Source organism: Aquarana catesbeiana, linkage group LG01 (genome assembly GCF_042186555.1).
Source record: "Aquarana catesbeiana isolate 2022-GZ linkage group LG01, ASM4218655v1, whole genome shotgun sequence".
NCBI lineage: Eukaryota > Metazoa > Chordata > Amphibia > Anura > Ranidae > Aquarana > Aquarana catesbeiana.
Window position 1 is genome coordinate 449,757,872 of NC_133324.1, and position 21,948 is coordinate 449,779,819.

At 47.7% G+C, this 21,948-nt stretch overlaps 1 protein-coding gene across 2 annotated transcripts in view; it reads right to left on the minus strand.

Moving 5' to 3' along the window:
- CNTLN (centlein) overlaps window positions 1-3,238 on the minus strand; it is a 584,642-nt gene extending 581,404 nt beyond the window's left edge. For both annotated transcript variants that reach the window (XM_073636639.1, XM_073636630.1), the window contains exon 1: window positions 3,103-3,238. The gene's annotated coding sequence lies outside the window, so the exon portion shown is untranslated. The remainder of the gene's footprint in view (window positions 1-3,102) is intronic.
- Window positions 3,239-21,948: the final 18,710 nt, after the last annotated feature.

Sequence of the window (21,948 nt, forward strand, 5' to 3'; positions counted from 1 at the left end):
CCAGGCCAAGTTTCAGCTTTCAGCGCTGTCACCCTTTGAATGACAATTGCGCGGTCATGCAACACTGTACCAAAACTACATTTTTATAATTCTGTTCACACAACTAGAGCTTTCTTTTGGTATTTCATCACCACTGTTTATTCAGCAAAAAAAAAACATAAAAAGACTGAATATTTTGAAAAAAAAAATTTCTTAGTTTCTGTTATAAAATTTTGCAAATAAATAATTGTTCTTCGTAAATTTAGGCCAAAATGTATTCTGCTACATTTATTTGGTGAAAATGACCCAAACTTGTGTTTATTATTTAGTCTGCGTGATAGTTATTGAGTCCACAAACTATGGTATATATCTGAAAATTGATCAATTCTAATGCATCTCATTTCTTGAGGCCCAAAAATGTCAGGACAGTAAAAAGACAAAACCAAATGACCCTTTTTTGTAAAGTAGGCAGCCCAAGGTATTTAGTAAGAGGCATGGCAAGTTTTATGAAGTTGTAATTTTTTTGTCATAATTTTTTGGAAAATTAACCGCTTGCTGATCAGATCAGTTAGATATATGGTGGCAATGCAGCTCTGCTGCGCTGGATCGCGTACCTAGTATGTGATTCAGCACATCCCATTATACACAGCAACAGATGATCGCCGGGTACCGCAGACTCTATGTCTGCAGGCACCCGGCGATCGTTCGTTACATAGGCAGAACGGCAGTCTGCCTATGTAAACAAGACAGATTGCCATTCTGTCAGTAGGGAAGGCATTGATCCTGTGTTCCTGCAAAGCAGGGGCACGGGTCTTTGCCGTCCCCTAGTACAAGCACCTCTCACAGTTTAGTAAAACACCAGCTAGGAACACATTTAACCCTTTGATCACCCCTGATGTTAAACCCTTCCCAGCCAGTGTCATTAAGGCAGTCACGGTGCATATTTTTAGCACTGATCACTGTATTAGTTTCACTGGCCCCGAAAACGTGACAGTGTCCGATTTGTCCTCCGCAATATCGCAGTCCTGCTATAAGTCGCTGATCACCGCCATTACCAGTAAAAAAAAAAATAATAACAAATATCCCATAGTTTGTAGACACCATAACTTTTGCGCAAATCAATCATTATACGCTTATTGGGAATTTATCACAAATATGTGGCAGAATACATATTGGTCTAAATTGATAAAGAAATTAGATTTTTTTTTCATTTTATTGATATGTTTTACAGCAGAAAGTAAATTTTTTTTTTTTCAAAATTGTCAGTATTTTTATTTGTTAATAGCACAACAAATAAAAACCGCAGAGGTGATTCAACACTACCATAAGAATGCTCTATTTGCAGGGGAAAAAAAAAAAAAAGGACATAAATTGTATTTTGGTTACAGTGTCGTCAGTTAAAGTAACGCAGTGTCATATCGCAAAAATGGCCTAGTCATGAAGGGGGGGTAAGTCTTCCGGAAGTCAAGTGGTTAAGAGATAAAAAAAAAAAAATTTAAAAAAACTTTTTTTCCCCTTTTACTTTTTAATGATTTCTTCTTTACAGGGCTAGATAGGTTAGTGTTAGATCGTGGATGTCTGTAGATGTAGAAATTTTAGTGTTAGGGTGGACTTCCCCTTTAACGGTTCGAATCTTGGCCAGTTCCTGCTGATCCAGACGAGATTCGAACTGTGTATGGCCAGCCTAAAACTAGAGCACTGGGAATCATGGTAGCCAATCAGCTTCGAACTTCAGCTTGTTCAATTAAGCTATTGCATTTAGCCCTCGTTCACACTGCAGTGATTTGTCATGAGATTTGACAGAACAAACCGCATGGCAAGTCGCAGCCTATTGCTGGCAATGGCACCGTTCCAATTGGTGCGCCACCGCATCAATTTGCGAAAGTAGTTCTTGTACTACTTTTGCCGATTTCGGGTGCGACTTCGATAGACATCTGTGCGGCTTCATGCACAGGTGTCTATCAAGTCGGACCTGACCATGCGGCTTTGAAATCATGCGAGTTCAGATGAAGTTGCGCGATTTCAAAGCCGTGTTCAATGCGAACGAGGGCTAAGTGGCCGGCTCACACTTGTGTGCTGGGGATTCTGCACGGCATCCCAATCGCACCCCATTCATGCGAACTGCTGTGTTTAGTTAATGACATCCTGAAATTTGCAGAATTGGATGACATAGGTGTTCACCAAGAATGAGCTCTGGTGTGTTTGCAAGTTGCACGTGCTGAGCCCACCAGGAAGTCGGCAATGCACTGCGCTAATCACAGGCAGTGAGACATTTCCCGATCTCTGCAGCCGCACGTCGGGACAATGTCTCACTGCCTGTGATTAGCGCTGCGCATTGCCGACTTCCTGGCGGCTCGGCACGTGCAGCTTGCGAACACGCCAGAGCTCATCCTTAGTGTTCACACGCATGAGATCCGATTCTGGTAAAGCCAAAAAAAGGGTCCTGTATGATTCTGGTGTGGATTCAATGCAATTTAAGCCATACAGAATAATGGCTCAAACTGCACTGCTAAAGAATTGCATGTGATTTGAACAGGAATGCAGTGCAATTCTTGTTCAAAAATCGCATGTGGCTCCCGCACTGCAGTGTGAACCAGCGCTAAAACCTGGAAGCGGATTGGTTTGTATGCACACCTGCACCAGATTTTGCACTCTCCAGTTTAAATAAATCTACCCCACTGTGCCCACATGACTTCAGACTAATGCCATGGTCTAATAAACACATACAAGACAGCTGTAACTCAGTGGCATCGCTATGTGGGTTCGGGGGAGGGGGGGGGCGTGTGGCCCGCACCTGGGTGACACCATCAAGTAGGAAGTGATAACGAAGTGTGATGGTGTCACCCTCACCGGTGACAGCGCACAGATCTGCAGGCTGGTAGGGTTTGGGGGTGACCAAAACATGGTATCACCCTTCCCCAATGGGCTCTCTCCTGGGGGGGGGGGGGGGGGGGGCACCATGTTTTACCTTAGTGATGCCACTGCTGTAACTATGGAGATGAGAAAGGTAAACAAATACAGAGAACCCTGGCAGTGGCAGTAAACACTGACCCCTGAGATATAAAGGAGGCCTGCAGACAAGGACTCTGTGACAGGAAAGAAATGATAGAAAACATTACATACATGAAGCTGTCCGGTTGTCTCAGCTCTGCACAGCAATAACACTCAGGTATACAACAGATGGATCACCAGCACACCACTTCCCCGCTTGTCCAGCCCGCCTCTACACACTCAGCCAATAGCCGAGACAGGTGCCACCCTGTCCTATCACTGCGTGCGGCTCATCTCAGCTTCCTGAGGAGACCATCAGAAGGGAGCTGTGATTGGCTGCCTGCGCTGAGCGCCGGTTACTGCTTGAGAAACTTGGGTGACTATATGGCAGGATTAGGAGAGTACAAAACAAATCAGATCCGGGGCAGCTGACTGAGCGGCTGTGCCGCTTCTCATATTCGCCTAGAGGAGAGAAGAAGACCCTGGGGCGGAGTGATAGGCTGAGTGTAGTGTTCCGTCCCGCACCACAACCGAGTGTGGTTAACGGATAGCAAGGGTGTGCGGGCCCCTGAACATGGATATTCTACACACTGCGCACTTGGCTGGGATGTGCCGTCAGTGTTTGTACAGTGCACCCTGCTCTATATTCACACACTACAGCCATAGGAAATCACCGTGTGTCATTGGATTACATAGGAGACATCAGTTACACCCATACACGTGTTTAATGGCATTCAATTACTTTCACAACAATCTCTATATATTTGGGTGGAGAATGTATGGGTTGGTGATTGGTAGATGGCAACCAACCTTACCATGCCAAAGTGAGGGCGGAGCCAATGGGCGTCCTGGGATACCTTGTATGTCTCATGTGTTCTGAGGACTTCCCCCATCCAGTCAGGCACCAATGCAACTGATGTCTGCTGATTTACAGGGGTAGTTACACCCGGGCTCCTTTACTGGACTTTATGCTACTTCCTCCTGACCCCTGCACCTTGTGTTACATACTGCTGAATTCTATTTACCACGAAGGATGGGCTTTGGCGTGTTCGCACAGCCCACGTGCAGAGCCCGCCAGGAAGTCGGCACTGCGCTAATCACAGGCAGTGAGACATTTTCCCGATTTGCGGCTGCAGAGATCGGGAAATGTCTCACTGCCTGTGATTAGCGCAGCGCAGTTCTGACTTCCTGGCGGGCTCTGCATGTAGAGTGTGCGAACACACCAAAGCCCATCCTTATTTACCACTATTACTACTGACCCCTGAACTCTGTGTTACTTCCTCCTGACCCCTGCACCTTGTATTACATACAACTGAACCCTGCATTTCTTACTACTGACCCCTGCACTCTTTGTTACTTCCCCCTGATCGCTGCACCTTGTATTTCGTCCTACTGACCCCTGCATCCTGTGTTACTACTGACCCCTGCATCCTGTGTTATGTACTACTGACCCCTGCATCCTGTGTTACTACTGACCCCTGCATCCTGTGTTATGTACTACTGACCCCTGCATCCTGTGTTACATACTACTGACCCCTGCATCCTGTGTTACATACTACTGACCCCTGCATCCTGTGTTACGTACTACTGACCCCTGCATCCTGTGTTACGTACTACTGACCCCTGCATCCTGTGTTACGTACTACTGACCCCTGCATCCTGTGTTACGTACTACTGACCCCTGCATCCTGTGTTACGTACTACTGACCCCTGCATCCTGTGTTACGTACTACTGACCCCTGCATCCTGTGTTATGTACTACTGACCCCTGCATCCTGTGTTATGTACTACTGACCCCTGCATCCTGTGTTACATACTACTGACCCCTGCATCCTGTGTTACATACTACTGACCCCTGCATCCTGTGTTACGTACTACTGACCCCTGCATCCTGTGTTACGTACTACTGACCCCTGCATCCTGTGTTACATACTACTGACCCCTGCATCCTGTGTTACGTACTACTGACCCCTGCATCCTGTGTTACATACTACTGACCCCTGCATCCTGTGTTACCTACTACTGACCCCTGCATCCTGTGTTACGTACTACTGACCCCTGCATCCTGTGTTACATACTACTGACCCCTGCATCCTGTGTTCCCTACTACTGACCCCTGCATCCTGTGTTCCCTACTACTGACCCCTGCATCCTGTGTTACGTACTACTGACCCCTGCATCCTGTGTTACGTACTACTGACCCCTGCATCCTGTGTTACGTACTACTGACCCCTGCATCCTGTGTTACATACTACTGACCCCTGCATCCTGTGTTACATACTACTGACCCCTGCATCCTGTGTTACGTACTACTGACCCCTGCATCCTGTGTTACATACTACTGACCCCTGCATCCTGTGTTACGTACTACTGACCCCTGCATCCTGTGTTACATATTACTGACCCCTGCATCCTGTGTTACATACTACTGACCCCTGCATCCCGTATTACGTACTACTGACCCCTGCATCCTGTGTTACGTACTACTGACCCCTGCATCCCGTGTTACGTACTACTGACCCCTGCATCCTGTGTTACAGACTACTGACCCCTGCATCAAGTGTTACAGACTACTGACCCCTGCATCCTGTGTTACATACTACTGACCCCTGCATCCTGTGTTACATACTACTGACCCCTGCATCCTGTGTTACGTACTACTAACCCCTGCATCCTGTGTTACATACTACTGACCCCTGCATCCTGTGTTACGTACTACTGACCCCTGCATCCTGTGTTACATATTACTGACCCCTGCATCCTGTGTTACATACTACTGACCCCTGCATCCTGTGTTACGTACTACTGACCCCTGCATCCTGTGTTACGTACTACTGACCCCTGCATCCTGTGTTATGTACTACTGACCCCTGCATCCTGTGTTACGTACTACTGACCCCTGCATCCTGTGTTACGTACTACTGACCCCTGCATCCTGTGTTACGTACTACTGACCCCTGCATCCTGTGTTATGTACTACTGACCCCTGCATCCTGTGTTATGTACTACTGACCCCTGCATCCTGTGTTACATACTACTGACCCCTGCATCCTGTGTTACATACTACTGACCCCTGCATCCTGTGTTACGTACTACTGACCCCTGCATCCTGTGTTATGTACTACTGACCCCTGCATCCTGTGTTACATACTACTGACCCCTGCATCCTGTGTTACGTACTACTGACCCCTGCATCCTGTGTTACATACTACTGACCCCTGCATCCTGTGTTCCCTACTACTGACCCCTGCATCCTGTGTTACGTACTACTGACCCCTGCATCCTGTGTTACATACTACTGACCCCTGCATCCTGTGTTCCCTACTACTGACCCCTGCATCCTGTGTTACCTACTACTGACCCCTGCATCCTGTGTTACGTACTACTGACCCCTGCATCCTGTGTTACGTACTACTGACCCCTGCATCCTGTGTTACGTACTACTGACCCCTGCATCCTGTGTTACATACTACTGACCCCTGCATCCTGTGTTACGTACTACTGACCCCTGCATCCTGTGTTATGTACTACTAACCCCTGCATCCTGTGTTACATACTACTGACCCCTGCATCCTGTGTTACGTACTACTGACCCCTGCATCCTGTGTTACATATTACTGACCCCTGCATCCTGTGTTACATACTACTGACCCCTGCATCCCGTATTACGTACTACTGACCCCTGCATCCTGTTTTACGTACTACTGACCCCTGCATCCCGTGTTACGTACTACTGACCCCTGCATCCTGTGTTACAGACTACTGACCCCTGCATCAAGTGTTACAGACTACTGACCCCTGCATCCTGTGTTACATACTACTGACCCCTGCATCCTGTGTTACATACTACTGACCCCTGCATCCTGTGTTACGTACTACTAACCCCTGCATCCTGTGTTACGTACTACTGACCCCTGCATCCTGTGTTACGTACTACTGACCCCTGCATCCTGTGTTACATATTACTGACCCCTGCATCCTGTGTTACATACTACTGACCCCTGCATCCCGTATTACGTACTACTGACCCCTGCATCCTGTGTTACGTACTACTGACCCCTGCATCCCGTGTTACGTACTACTGACCCCTGCATCCTGTGTTACAGACTACTGACCCCTGCATCAAGTGTTACAGACTACTGACCCCTGCATCCTGTGTTACATATTACTGACCCCTGCATCCTGTGTTACATACTACTGACCCCTGCATCCCGTATTACGTACTACTGACCCCTGCATCCTGTGTTACGTACTACTGACCCCTGCATCCCGTGTTACGTACTACTGACCCCTGCATCCTGTGTTACAGACTACTGACCCCTGCATCAAGTGTTACAGACTACTGACCCCTGCATCCTGTGTTACAGACTACTGACCCCTGCATCAAGTGTTACAGACTACCGACCCCTGCACGTTGTATTACATACAATTGAACCCTGCATTTCTTACTATTGACCCCAGCATTCTGTTACTTCCCCCTGATCACTGCACCTTGTATTACATACTACTGACTAGGGGTGCACCGAATGGGTTTTTTGGTGCCGAAACCGATACCGAAAATGAAAAATACACCAGGCCGAAAATGACCAATACAGAATTTTTTTTTTAAATATTTTTATACAGGAGATAGTCAGAGACTGGGGACATTGTACAGGAAATGGTCAGAGACTGGGGACATGGTACAGGAGATGGTCAGAGACTGGGGACATGGTACAGGAGATGGTCAGAGACTGGGGACATGATACAGGAGATGGTCAGAGACTGAGGACATGATACAGGAGATGGTCAGAGACTGGGGACATGGTACAGGAGATGGTCAGAGACTGGGGACATGATACAGGAGATGGTCAGAGACTGGGGACATGGTACAGGAGATGGTCAGAGACTGCAGACATAGTACAGGAGATGGTCAGAGACTGGGGACATGGAACAGGAGATGGTCAGAGACTGGGGCATGGTGCAGGAGATGGTCAGAGACTGGGGACATGGTGCAGGAGATGGTCCAAGACTGGGGACATGATACAGGAGATGGTCCAAGACTGGGGACATGGTGCAGGAGATGGTCCGAGACTGGGGACATGGTGCAGGAGATGGTCTGAGACTGGAGACATGGTACAGGAGATGGTCAGAGACTGGGGACATGGTGCAGGAGATGGTCAGAGACTGGGGACATGATACAGGAGATGGTCAGAGACTGGGGACATGGTACAGCAGATGATACAAGAGATCAATGCAGCCTCACCAGTGCCCGTCAGATGCAGCCTGCCTGTGTCCCCAGTGCAGCCAGCCATCCTGTATCCCCAGTGCAGCCAGCCTGTTTCCCCAGTGCAGCCAGCCTGTGTCCCCAGTGCAGCCAGCCTGTGTCCCCAGTGCAGCCAGCCTGTGTCCCCAGTGCAGCCAGCCTGTTTCCCCAGTGCAGCCAGCCTGTGTCCCCAGTGCAGCCAGTTAGCCAGCCTGCCAGCCTGTGTCCCCAGTGCAGCCAGCCAGCCTGTGCAGGGGAAGAGAGAGGAGAGCCGCCGCCGCATTGATTAGAGCACCGGGAACATAACAGCTTTCATTTCAATAGCTGTGTGTTCCCCGCCGTGCGCCGTCACATACAGCCCCTCCTCTTTGTCCGGGCACATTGATAGATCACCCGTCCAATCCTGGGATTTTGTACTATTGACCACCTGCACTCTGCTACTTGCTCCTGATCCCTGCACCTTGTGTTACATGCTACTGAACTTTGCATTCCTTAATACTGACCCCTGCACTCTGTTACTTCCCTCTGATCTCTGCAGCTTGTATTACATACTCAATAAACAGTGCTGCGCTATATATCAAAAACCATCAATAAGCCTATTTATCACAGCGCTCCTTCAGTGTTACCTACAACTCTGTCTCCTCCTCTCCATTGCCCCTTTCTGTGGGGGTCCCCCAAGGCTCTGTTCTTGGACCCCTTCTCTTCTCTATCTACACCTCCTCCCTTGGTCACTTAATAAATGCCCACGGCTTCCAATACCACTTATACGCCGAAGACACCAAAATCTATCTGTCTACTCCTCACCTCACTCCTTCAGTCTCCTCTCGCATTACTAACTTACTGACATATCAGCATGGATGTCGCACCACTTCCTTAAACTAAATCTCTCTAAAACTGAGCTATTAATATTCCCCTCACCCGTACCCCCCTCCATGACTTTTCCATCAAAATCAACAATGCAACCATCAGTCCCTCCCCTCACGCCAGGGTACTAGGTGTAATCCTAGACTCTGACTTGTCATTTCAGCCTCATATCCAATCGTTGTCAAAAGTTTGTAGAATTCACCTCTGTAACATCTCTAAAATTCACCCCTTTGTAGCCTCCCTGGCGGTTTTCCCGAGTGTGGCTCGGGGTTAAAATTCAGTACCATTAGCGGTAACCCCGAGCCACACTCGGGATCGCATTGCAGGATCCTGGGGCGGCGTTACTTACCTTGTCCCCGGGATCCTGCGATGTCCCCCGCAGTGTCCGAGGGCTCCGTCCTCCTCCGAAGCCTCTCCGTGCCAGGCTCCGTTCCCTGCGAGCGGCGCGACGCACGGGGGCGGAGCCTGGCGGCAAATTCAAAAAACTGTCAAAATCATAACACATACAGTACTGTAATCTTACAGATTACAGTACTGTATGAAATGATTTCACATCCCTTTTGTCCCCAGTGCTCTGGCCCATGCCCTGTATGCAGTTTTACATGATATACACTGTTCTTTCTGCCTGGAAACTGGAGATTGTCCATAGCAACCAAAAAGTGTCCCTTTACGTCAAAAGTGGCTTTAGACCAGCTAGAAAACAACGATAATAAATTAGAACACTTGCAGAATTGAGCGATAGTGAATTGTGGGGAAATTTATTTTATTACTATTTTTTTTTATTTTTTTTAATTATTTATTTTTATTTATTATATTATAATTTATGTTTTTGTGTTTCAAACTTTATCATACCCGGGATATCTACTAGACTCTGGTTTGGACAGATTTAAGTGTGTTATTGTTAAGATTTACAGACCTACAATATAAAACGCCAAATTTCCATGCAAAATAATGGTACCGCTTTCAGCACCTAAAATCCGAAATAATCATACCGCCAGGGAGGTTAACAAATGAAACCACCAAGCTCCTCATTCACTCCCTTGTTATCTCTCGCCTTGACTATTGCAACTCCCTTCTCATTGGCCTGCCTCTCCATAGGCTATCCCCTCTTCAGTCTATCTTGAATGCTGCTGCCAGACTTATCCACCTGTAGTGCCCACCTGTTTAGGTGAGTGCTAGATTAGAGAGTTAGGTGTAGAATTAGGCCAAATTATCAGTATTTTACCCAGTGGTGTAAGCTGGTGGGTTTGATTGGCATGGGAGGTTTACTAGAGTAGAGGAGGGTGTGACCCCCTGCGCTCTGCTTGTGCAGTTTTCTTCTATTTTCCATGACTTATCTGGAGGAGGGGAGAAATACAAGTATAGAGTGACAGGTAGTTTTTGGAAGACCCCTCTGGACCAATCATTAATTTTGGGACTTCCATAAAGGTCTTGGTCACATGCTTCCTGGGGTCTTGGTTCATGGGAGTTTGAGAGATCCAGAAGGAAGGATGTAGTTCGGGTGCAGCTTTGGTGCTCTCCCCTGCAGGGGAGGGGGAAGCATGCTATGGAGGAGAGATGCAGGTGGAGAAGAGACTGCAGGAGATTATTTATGGGACAGTCGCTAGATTGACATAAAAAGGAGACTGGGAGAGGACTTTTCTATGTGCTTCATGGATGGTCGCTCGGCAACACATGTGAGTGTAACCCAGGGGAACAGTGCTTCTAAAGACTTTATAGGGATTGGTGTGCGGGTTTAGGAGAACAGGGCTGGGCCTTAGAAAACTAATACCCTGGAGGAATCCAAATGTCATCTCCTGGACTTTATTCAGAGTATCGTTCATGGAGTTAAACCAGAAGTACTGTGCAGTCAGGAAGTGGTGACTAACAGGAGGAAGGAAAGATGCATTACATTATGAGAATTCATGCCAGATAGAAGCTTTACTAACGAAGATTTCGTTTATTCTGGATTTAAAGTTGTATTTCTCATCACTCAAAAACACTGGAAGTTATTCAGAGTGACTTTCCGGTGCAGTGCAGCATTTAACATGGAACTGCAATAAAGATATACATAGTTCAACTGTTTAAGAACTGTCTGTGTGTCATATCTTTGGGGGGAAAGGGGATAATGGAACACACTTCAGGGAAGAACAAACTTTTAGCCGCTCCCACGGGAGTAGGGTGCTTCACACCTTACCAACCGCTCAGTGTCTGCCAACCCTCTCCTCCAATCCCTACACTGGCTCCCAATTACCCAGCGAATTAAATTCAAAATACTAACCACAACATACAAAGCCATTCACAACTCTGCCCCGAGCTACATCACTAATCTTGTCTCCAAATATCACCCAAATCGTCCTCTCTAGACCACCTACTCTCAAGCTCTCTCGTCTCCACCTCTCATGCTCGTCTCCAAGATTTCTCCAGAGCCTCTCCCATCCTCTGGAACTCGCTACCTCCACCTGTCCGGCTATTATCATACTCTTGCTACCTTCAGGTGATCCCTGAAAACTCATCTCTTCAGGAAAGCCTATAAAGTCTCCAACTAATCTTTTACCACTTCCATCAGCTCATTCCCCACAGTTACAACCTTTTGTACCACCTGCCCCACCCTATTAGATTGTAAGATCTTCTGAGCAGGGCCCTCTTAATCCTCCTGTATCTTATTATATTATAACTGTATTGTCTCCCTTTTTATATTGTAAAGAGCTGCGTAAACTGTTGGCGCTATATAAATCCTGTATAATAATGATAAAATGTAGCTAAAAATGGTAATCAATTAACATATATTGCTGAAAGTTCATATATAGTATCTGTGACTGATTGAAGTGAATTCAAAAAAATCAATAAATCAACGGTGCAAAAATCCAAAGTGCTTGTGCTTTCCTCCACTAGTATCACAGGCTGCTCACCTCACATCTGAGTCAAATCAGCAATGTTCCCCTCTGGGGATAGTAGAGAAGGCGGCGTGGTGCTGGTAATCACTTTCCTCTTCGAAATCGCCTATTCACATGGGATAAAAACATGGGCCAGCCGAGCACCCCACAATGCACTGCGCACTGCATTCTAAGCCCTGATTGGGCAAAGCTGTGCCCAATCAGGGCACACTGAATAGCTGGTTGTTAAGAAGTGGGCCGGGAAGCCGGCCTCTGTGCCCTTAACAGATGAGTCATGCGTGTGCGCCCCCCCCTTCTGAACCATACCAGGCCACATGCCCACAACATGGGGGGTGCTTGTGCATGTTAATGGGGACATGGGCCTCTTCCTGACAACCTTGGGTAGTGATTGTGGGGGTCTGCAGGCACCCTAAAAGCTCCCTGTCAGCACCAGATGCGTATGCGTACCCCCGCGCGAGCTGTGCAACAAGGCCCAACTACTGGTGCACATCAGCGTGCCCCTCAGGTGCGCGCGTTAACGTTGTTTGGCGCCACTGAGCGCATAAAGGACTCTCAGCTGCACTGGCGCGCTGCTGTTTCATTTTCAGCTTCTGTTACCTGCACCTGATTGATTGTTCTGCTAATACCGACCCGGCTCTGTCTGACCACCCTGCTCTCTCTAATCCGACCCGGCTTGCCTAACTCTGCTACCACCTCTGCCTGTGATCCGTTGCCAACCTCTCCCTTTCATCCGACCCTGCTTTTGCCTGCTGTGTTCACCTGCCTTCCTCTGAAGAAGTCACGTGACGTGACGATACGCGTCAGGAGCACAGGACGCTGCCACACACTAGCTGGATGTGACGAGCTCGGCGCTCGTGGATGTTTTACCCCCCAGCTGTGTTTTAAATGCAAGTGCATGAACTTTGTGAGTGCTTTAATAAAGTATATGATATACGGGATTATGCTATGTGCGGTTTCTGTTTTCTATATCCCGCACAATATATCTCTGCACAACGGGTGGTGAGGAATTGGAAGCGGAGAGAGTCTCTCAGAAGATCCAGAGCCTGGGATTATACGAGCTCGGCGCTCGTGGGTTGAGGCGTGCGCTCATTGCTTAAAAGTGAGTGCAACCTCCCTCTCCCCCCCCCCACCTGTACCTTTACATCAAACGGTATTATACTATATACCACTCGTTCTTTGTCTCTTCATATGATATACGGCATTACCAATCAACGCCATCTGCTGTACCGTTGGACTTGGACTTCCCCGTCTGCGGGGCCTCCTCTACATATGCTGTATACCTTACAGCTGGTAAGGTAAGGGGCCTGGGAACACGGAGGTGCCCCCACCTGTCAGCACACTGTTTCCCTTCCCCCCTGGTTCATCAGCATTATCCTATCTATATCCAGGATTATCACATCTGGTGGTGGGACTGTCGTAATTTTGTTTATTTTATTTTTATTTTTTCTCTGGTATATAATATTTTTTTCGCCAAGTGTTGGCGGGTCACCAACACCAACCACTGGGACTATTTTTATGGACACTTATATATATTCTTTATTTACATTAACTATTATCCACGTGTGTACTTATACCATCAGTTGATTATTATATTAGCACATTTATATACACATGGTTTTAGTAATTTCATTGGATAAGTTTTTTATGTTATTTTTGATAGATTTTGGATTAATGCCCCTTTTGAAGTAGATTCATATACCCCTGCACACTCTTTGCTGGTATACACCTCCAGCTTATTTATTTGATCTGGTTTGATTACAGCACTTTTGTTATACAACATTTAGCGATATTTGTTTGTGCTTACACCTTATTTATTTATTCGCATCTGTGAGTACGCTTTCGCATTATCTATTCACATTTTCAGATCATTTGATATTTATTGATTCATTTAGTCTAGCTCCCTTCCTCCCCCCACCCCTCCCCCCTTCCCTTTCCCCCCCTTTCCCTTTCTATCACAGCGCAGCCACCACCCTCTTAATTTGTTCAACTGCCTTGTTTACCTGCCGACCCGGACTGTCTGACCCTGCTTGTGCCTCCTGCTTGCTCTGTGTGCTGCTGCACGTCCAGCTCCTGTCCCAGTGACCACTGCACCTGCATCCATCAGCTCTCCAGTCTGCTGTCTGCCGTGGACCGCCTTCACCTGCAGTCCAGCCATCCCTGGAGGGATCTCTACTCTGCCACCAGCATCAGTAGCTCCTACTTCAACAGGCACTCCTACCCACTGTGCTCACAAGACCACTGTCCCCACTCCAGTGGCTCCTGAACCAGCGTTGTATGAGAGGTCTCCTCCTACAAGTCAGGCTCTACTACCAGGTACCTAACAGTCCGAAACAACCATGACTGAGTCTGCGGGAGAGACCTCTCCGATGAAGGAGATCTGCAGGCATCTTGCGGCCCTCACACAAGCCGTGAAATCCCTGCAGGATAACTATACCAGGCTGGAAGGACAATTTCAGAATCTTGCTGGCCCCAGTACCATGGCTTCCTCTTCGGCCGCCGCTCCAGCACAGACTATTTCCTTTCCTTCTGTTGTAATGCTCCCACCAGAGCCAAGGGTCCCCATCCCAGAAAGGTTCTCCGGAGATCGAACCAAATTTCGGGCCTTTCGTAATGTCTGCCAGCTTTATTTCACTCTACAGCCTCGGACCTCCTCTCTAGAAGCTACCAAAGTGGGATCTGTGATCTCCCTCCTACAAGGAGAACCTCATACCTGGGCCCATCGACTACTGGAGGGGGACTCAGGCCTGACCCACTCCCTACATTCCTTTTTTTGAAGCTATGGCCCAGCTTTATGAGGATCCTCAGCGGACTGCTACGGCCGAGTCCGCCCTGTTTGCGCTCCAGCAAGGCCGCAGACCGGCCGAGGATTATGTCACTGTCTTTAGGCGCTGGAGCGCAGACACCCAATGGAATGATGCGGCCCTACATCACCAATTCCGCATGGGTCTGTCTGAAGGGCTGAAGGACGAACTTGCTCGGGTTGACATACCAGACTCTCTAGAGGCCCTAATCTCTTTGGTGATCCAGATCGATCGTCGTCTTCGGGAACGCCGATCTGAACGTTCCACTCAACAAACCCGCCCGGTATGGATGACTGCAAGGGCTCCAGTTCCTGCCTCTCGCTACCTACCTCCACCCAGTGTGAACCCAGTTAACTCGGTCCCTGACGCTTTCGAGCCCATGTAGCTAGGGCTGATGCGCCCTGCCTTGTCTCCTGAAGAACGAGCACATCGTCGTCAGCTGAACCTGTGCCTCTACTGGGGAGGAACGAGACACTACGTCCATAACTGCCCGATCAAGATAAGTAAGTGTCCATCTCCTGTTTCTACCAGTCTTTCTGCCTTGTCTGCCAACTCAACCCACCTTGCTCTTCCTCTGTCATTACAGCTTCGGGGAAAGACAATTCCAGTCAACGCTATCATTGACTTCGGGGCATGCAGCTGTTTTGTCGATTCTACCTTTGCCAGCCTGCATGATATTCCGTTACGAGAAAAAACTCATGGACACTCTGTTTTCTTGGCCGATGGCTCCCGCATCAAATCAGGACAAGTAACCCAAGAGACTCTTCCTTTGCCTGTTACTGTTTCCTCCCAGCATAAGGAGCTACTGACCCTTGATGCCATCTCTTCCCCACTGTTTCCAATTATCCTGGGCATTCCCTGGCTCCAAGCCTACAACCCGCACATTAACTGGGTTACTGGAGAAGTAAAGTTTTTGTCTTCTTACTGCCAAGAACACTGTCTGACTGAACCCCCTAATTCTTCAGCTACTCTCTTATGTCTAGACATCGATCAGAATCTGCTCCAGTCCATATCCAAGCATTACCATGAGTTTGTCGATGTCTTCAGCAAGAAGGGGGCAGACTCCCTTCCGCCTTACCGCCCTTACGATTGTCCGATTGAATTGCTTCCTGGGGCTGAAATCCCATTTTGGCATATCTTCCCCCTATCAGAGAAAGAACAAGAGGCACTAAAGACTTATATTGATGAAAACTTGGCCAAGGGGTTCATCCGCCTTTCAACCTCCCCAGCAGGTGCCGGAATGTTTTTTGTTACTAAAAAAGACAAGACCCTCCGCCCATGTATAGACTACCGGGAACGGAATAAGATTACGGTCAAAAAACGTTATCCCTTACCTCTGATACCCGAACTGTTCCAGAAGTTGAGATCCGCTGTCTTATTCACCAAACTTGATCTGAGAGGGGCCTACAACCTGATCCGCATTCGGGCCGGGCATGAATGGAAGACGGCTTTCCGGACCCGATTCGGGCATTATGAATACTTGGTCATGCCCTTCGGCCTCTGCAATGCCCCTGCCACCTTCCAACATCTCATTAACGATGTGTTTTAGAGACTTTTTAGACGTTTTTGTGATTGTCTACCTGGACGACATCTTAATATTCTCTGGATCACTCGATCAGTACTGAGAGCACGTCTGCTGGGTCTTGGGTCGTCTTCGCTTGCATGGACTGTATGCAAAGGCTGAGAAATGCGAGTTTGAGCAACAGAGCATCCAATTTCTGGGGTTAGTAATCTCTCCAACTGGCATCAAAATGGATCAGGGGAATCTCTGCCATAATTGCACCCATCACGCAATTGACCAAACAGAATACCCGTTTTTGTTGGAATCAGATGGCCCAAGATGCTTTCGAGAATCTCAAAAGAATCCTCAGCCATCCCGATCCATCGTTACCTTTCATTTTGGAAGTAGACGCTTCCGAAATTGCTGTGGGAGCAGTTCTCTCACAACATCAAGGTAGTAAAGATCTAATGCATCCTGTGGGGTTCTTCTCCTGGAAACTTTCACCCGCGGAAAGGAACTATGACGTTGGTGACCGGGAGCTACTCGCTATCAAAACCGCCTTGGAGGAATGGAGGTACCTGTTAGAGGGCGCTGTTCATCCGGTATTAATATATACTTTCTGAGCTGAGTTTGACCATGCTGCCCATCCTCTTGAGGAGGTTTCATTTGATCTAGTTCATTTAGACACAACTTTATATTTTATTTTAATTTTAATCTATATTTTTTTGTTTTTAACTATTTTCTAACTGTATGTGCATAGATATTTACATGTTTATTTTGATTTATGTAACATATGTTAGTGCTGTTGGTAGTACACTATCTTGGATCATTAGTATCCGGTAGTGGTTATGTTTAAAATACTTATTTGCCATATTATATGTATACCTTTCGAACATAAGGTATTTTAGGTTACATTTAATATATTTTTAATAATATTTTTTGAATATTTTTGTATCAATTTATGTATTAACTTGTTGTTTTGGTGTTTCTGACATGGTAACATTCAAGTTCAAGGGATGTTGATCTTGTGGCACCTTTTGGTTGTCGACTTGACCCCATTCCTTGCAGTATGTATTGCAGATGCCCACATCCAAGATGGCGCTGTGTATTTCCCTAACGGGACTCAGAGCGAGGCTTGGTGTGTGTATTTAACGTGGTGGCTCAGCATGCTGCCCGTTCCCCATTGAAAACGTCAGCGTGTGACGAAACGCGTCTGGGAGGGACGTGCTGACGTCACCACGTTTGCCCTGTGAGGACGGGAGTGTGTTTGAGTGCCGGCCGGCTCCATTTTTTCGCCTTTTTATCTTCATTTAGTGTAAGTGTTACTCTATTCTAAATAAACCCGGATTATACAGTATTACACTATTGGCTGTTTTTACTTTATGTGCACTGCTGAGCTTGGGGTTGATTGGCCAGGACGTGTCTACGCCGTTCCTGTTAGGAGCCTGTTTGTGCTCCACTACATCTGCCTACCCTACCTGGATGTCTGGTAAGCAGGATATCCCCTAGGTTCGCTGCTGCAATTTTATTCTGTGTTTACACGTTTGGCTGTGTGGAAGTTTGCTCATATGAATTTGTCATCTGGTAAGCAGCTTGTGCATGTGATGTGCCACACTTAGAGAGTTCTTTTTCCTTTTTTCAATGTTTATATTCCTTGTTCCAAAGTTTAATTCTGGGTGATTGGGTGCAGTCTTGCCTTTTACCTAGTCTGTCAAACAGATTCTGGGTGCTGCTATTTTTGTTTTTTACCTATTCACCCCACACTACATCTTTGCATGATTGCATGACACTCATCTACCATCCTTAGTTGCTGCGCTGACATTGGATGATATATGATCACATATGATTAGTTTTTTGTTGAGTGTTGCACTTATTGTTCACATTTGGAGTGCTTTATATTATCAGTCACACGCTATGTTTTTGCTATATATTTTTGGATAAAAACCTCTATGGACTGGGCACACGGGACGAGTACGATTATCCTGATTCATCTGGATCACCTGTCCAAAGGCCCAGGCTGGGTTTAAGCCACTTGCCCCTATTTGGCTTACTTCTGGTAAGCGCAATATTTTGGTGTTTTCCAGTTCCATTGTGGTCTCATCATTTATCACTTTGGATGAACTCTCACGTTATTCACTTATGATAATTCTACTTCCTTCATTTGTTGTGGACATTTATATGGGACTACACGGACTATACTAAAGATTACATATTTTTTAGTATTTATATCATTTTAGCGCGGTTTTTTGTATATTATTAATATATACAGACCACAAAAACTTAGAGTATTTAAGATCTGCTAAACGGCTGAAGCCTCGTCAAGCCCGCTGGGCCCTGTTCTTCTTACGTTTCTGTTTCCACATAACTTACCGGCCAGGGTCAAAGAATATTAAACCGGACGCGTTGTCACGCACGTACGACAACCCGAAAGACTTATCCGTTCCTGATACCATCTTACCCGCAAGCAACTTCCTACTTCTGCAGTCAGATCTTCTTTCCCAGATCAAGGAGGCATCCTTGGATTTGTCAAGACCTCCAGAGGTCACTTTAACAGTTAAGGATGGCTTGTTTTGGAAGGGGAGCCACATTTTCGTTCCTAAGGACATTCAAGTGAAAGTTTTAACCCTACTACATGACCCGCTGGCAGGTCACTTTGGGGTCCACAAGACCCTTGAACTCATGCGACGCACGTTCTGGTGGCCTAACTTGAAAGACTTTTGTGAGAAATACGTTAGTTCTTGCCCTGTTTGTATTCTGAATAAGACGTCAAGAAACCGAGCCTGGGGACTGTTAAAACCTCTGCCTGTACCCGATAGACCCTGGAAAATGATTTCCATGGATTTTATAGTGGAGCTTCCATGTTCTGAGGGTTGTTCAGCTATTTTTGTAGTGGTAGACCACTTATCCAAGATGGCCCATTTCCTGCCCTTGAGAGGAACTCCATCTGCTGTTGTAACTGCCCACATATTTATCAGAGAGATTGTCAGACTGCATGGGATCCCTGCAAACATAGTATCAGATAGGGGGGTACAGTTCACTTCACGTTTTTGGAGAGCCCTGTGTGAGATCCTAAAGATTGAGTTGGCCCTGTCCTTGGCCTATCACCCCCAAACCAATGGGCAGACAGAGAGGACCAACCAAACTCTCGAGCAGTATATCATGTGTTTCACATCCTTCTCACAAGATGATTGGGTGCCCCTGCTGCCCTTAGCAGAATTTGCATACAATAATGCTAGCCATTCAGCCACTGGACAGTCCCCCTTTTTCGCCAACTACGGTTTTCATTTAACCTTTATACCTGACTTTCTTCCAGAGTCTCCAGTTCCAGCAGTGCAGAATACAGTGGAGTTCTTCAGCCACAACAACCGGATGTTGCAGGAGGCGGTGTCCAAAGCCCAGGCGGACAGCAAAAGAGCCTTTGATTGGAGAAGAAGAGGGGAACTGAACTTGCAGCTTGGCGACCAGGTATGGCTTTCCACTAATATCATTAAGTTGGCCTGTCCCTCTAAGAAGCTTGCACCTAAGTTTATGGGACCTTTTCCGGTAAAGAGAAACATCAACGAAGTTTCTTACGAACTAGCTCTGCCTGATTCTCTCAGAACCCCCCCGGTGTTCCATGTGTCACTGCTAAAACCTGCCATACCTGACCCCTTCCCTGATAGAGGAACCAGACCTCCTGAACCTATCTTGGTGGATGGAAGTGAGGAGTTTGAGGTAGAGGCTATTCTTGACTGCAGAAGGAGACAAGGGCAAATTCAGTTTCTAATTAAGTGGAGAGGGTATAGCCCAGAGAACAATTCTTGGGAACCTGACAGTAACGTTCATGCCAGACGATTAATTTGTGCTTATTTTTCTGCACATCCTGTAAAAAGGGGGTATTTAGGCATCTGGAGGCTGCCCTTTGGGGAGGGGCAATGTCAGGGACCTGTCAGCACCAGACGCAGGCATATGTGTGCGCGCATGCACCTACGTACCCCTGCGCGAGCTGTGCAACAAGGCCCATCTACTGGTGCACATCAGCGTGCCCCTCAGGCGCGCGCACGTTGTTTGGCGCCACTGAGTGCATAAAGGACTCTCAGCTGTACTGGTGCTCTGCTGTTTCATCTTCAGCTTCTGTGATCTGTTACCTGCACCTGATTGTTCTGCTAATACCGACCCGGCTCTGTCTGACCACCCTGCTGTCTCCAATCGACCCGGCTTGCCTGACTCTGCTACCACCTCTGTCTGTGATCCGTTGCTGACCTCTGCCTGTCATCCGACCCTGCTTTTGCCTGCTGTGTTCAACTGCCCTGTTTACCTGCCGACCCTGACTGTCTAACCCTGCTTGTGCCTCCTGCTTGCTCTGTGTGCTGCTGCACGTCCAGCTCCTGTCCCAGTGACCGCTGCACCAGCATCCATCAGCTCTCCAGTCTGCTGTCTGCCGTGGACTGCCTTCACCTGCAGTCCAGCCATCCCTGGAGGGATCCCTACTCTGCCATCAGCATCAGTAGCTCCTACTTCAACAGGCACTCCTACCCACTGTGCTCATGAGACCACTGTCCCCACTCCAGTGGCTCCTGAACCAGCGTCGTATGAGAGGTCTCCTCCTACAAAGTCAGGCTCTACTACCAGGTACCTAACACCCCCTTTACCAAGGGGGCTCCTGGATCCCGGGCCCCCCCATGTGAATGAGTATGGGGTACCCATTTATCAAAAAACGTGTCAAAAAGAAATAAAGACAGGAGGCAGCTTTTGACAATTCATTTATTCAAAAAAATAAAACAACAATGTCCCCCGATGTAGATCCATCGTCAGTCACGACACCCGCTGCACCGCCTGATCTGAAACTAGAAGAAGAAACGCTCCGCCTGCACCAAAGGCTAACTGCCAAATGCCTGCTCTGCCATTTGACAGTTCTTAAATAGGTAAGGGGCGGGGCCCCCTGGTGATATCACCTGGTGGCACCACCCCCTACAGACATCACTGACCCAGCATGCACTGGTCAATGACGTCACAAGGGGGCGATCCCACCAGGTGGCCTTTGCCCCTTGCCTATTTAAAAACTGCCAAACAGCGGAGCAGGCATTGGGCAGTTAGCCTTCGTTGTGGGCAGAGCGTTTTTTTGGGGGGGGGGTTTGGGATCTACATTGGGGGACATTTTTTTTTATTCTTTGATAAAGGAATCGTCAAAAACTGGCTCCTATCTTTATTTTTGGCACTTTTTTTTGGTGAATGGGTAGTGGTACACCATACTTATTCACATTGGGGGGGTGGGATCTAATTCCGATAAGCCCACAGCCCAGGGCTGTCGGGAAGAGGCCCTTGTCCCCATCAACATGGTGACAAGATGCTTTTGGGGGGGGGGGCTGCCCCAAAGCACTCCCCCATGTTGAGGACAGGTGGCCTAGTATGGTTCGGGGGGTGCTCCCCCCCCCACCTTTCCTGACCTTCCAGGCTGCATGTTCGGATAAGGGTCTGGTATGGATTTTGGGGGGGACCCCACATAATTTTTTTTTTTTTAATTTTGGCTTGGTGTTCCCCTTAACTACTTCCGGACTGCCCACTGCACTTATACTGCGGCAGGGTGGCCCGGCTGTGCGAAACAATGTACCTGTAAGTTGTTTGCGTCTCCTGAGTCGGGAGCAGGCTGACCACCCGGGATTTTTCAGACAGAACGGCGGTCTGCCTATGTAAACAAGGTAGACCGCCGTTCTG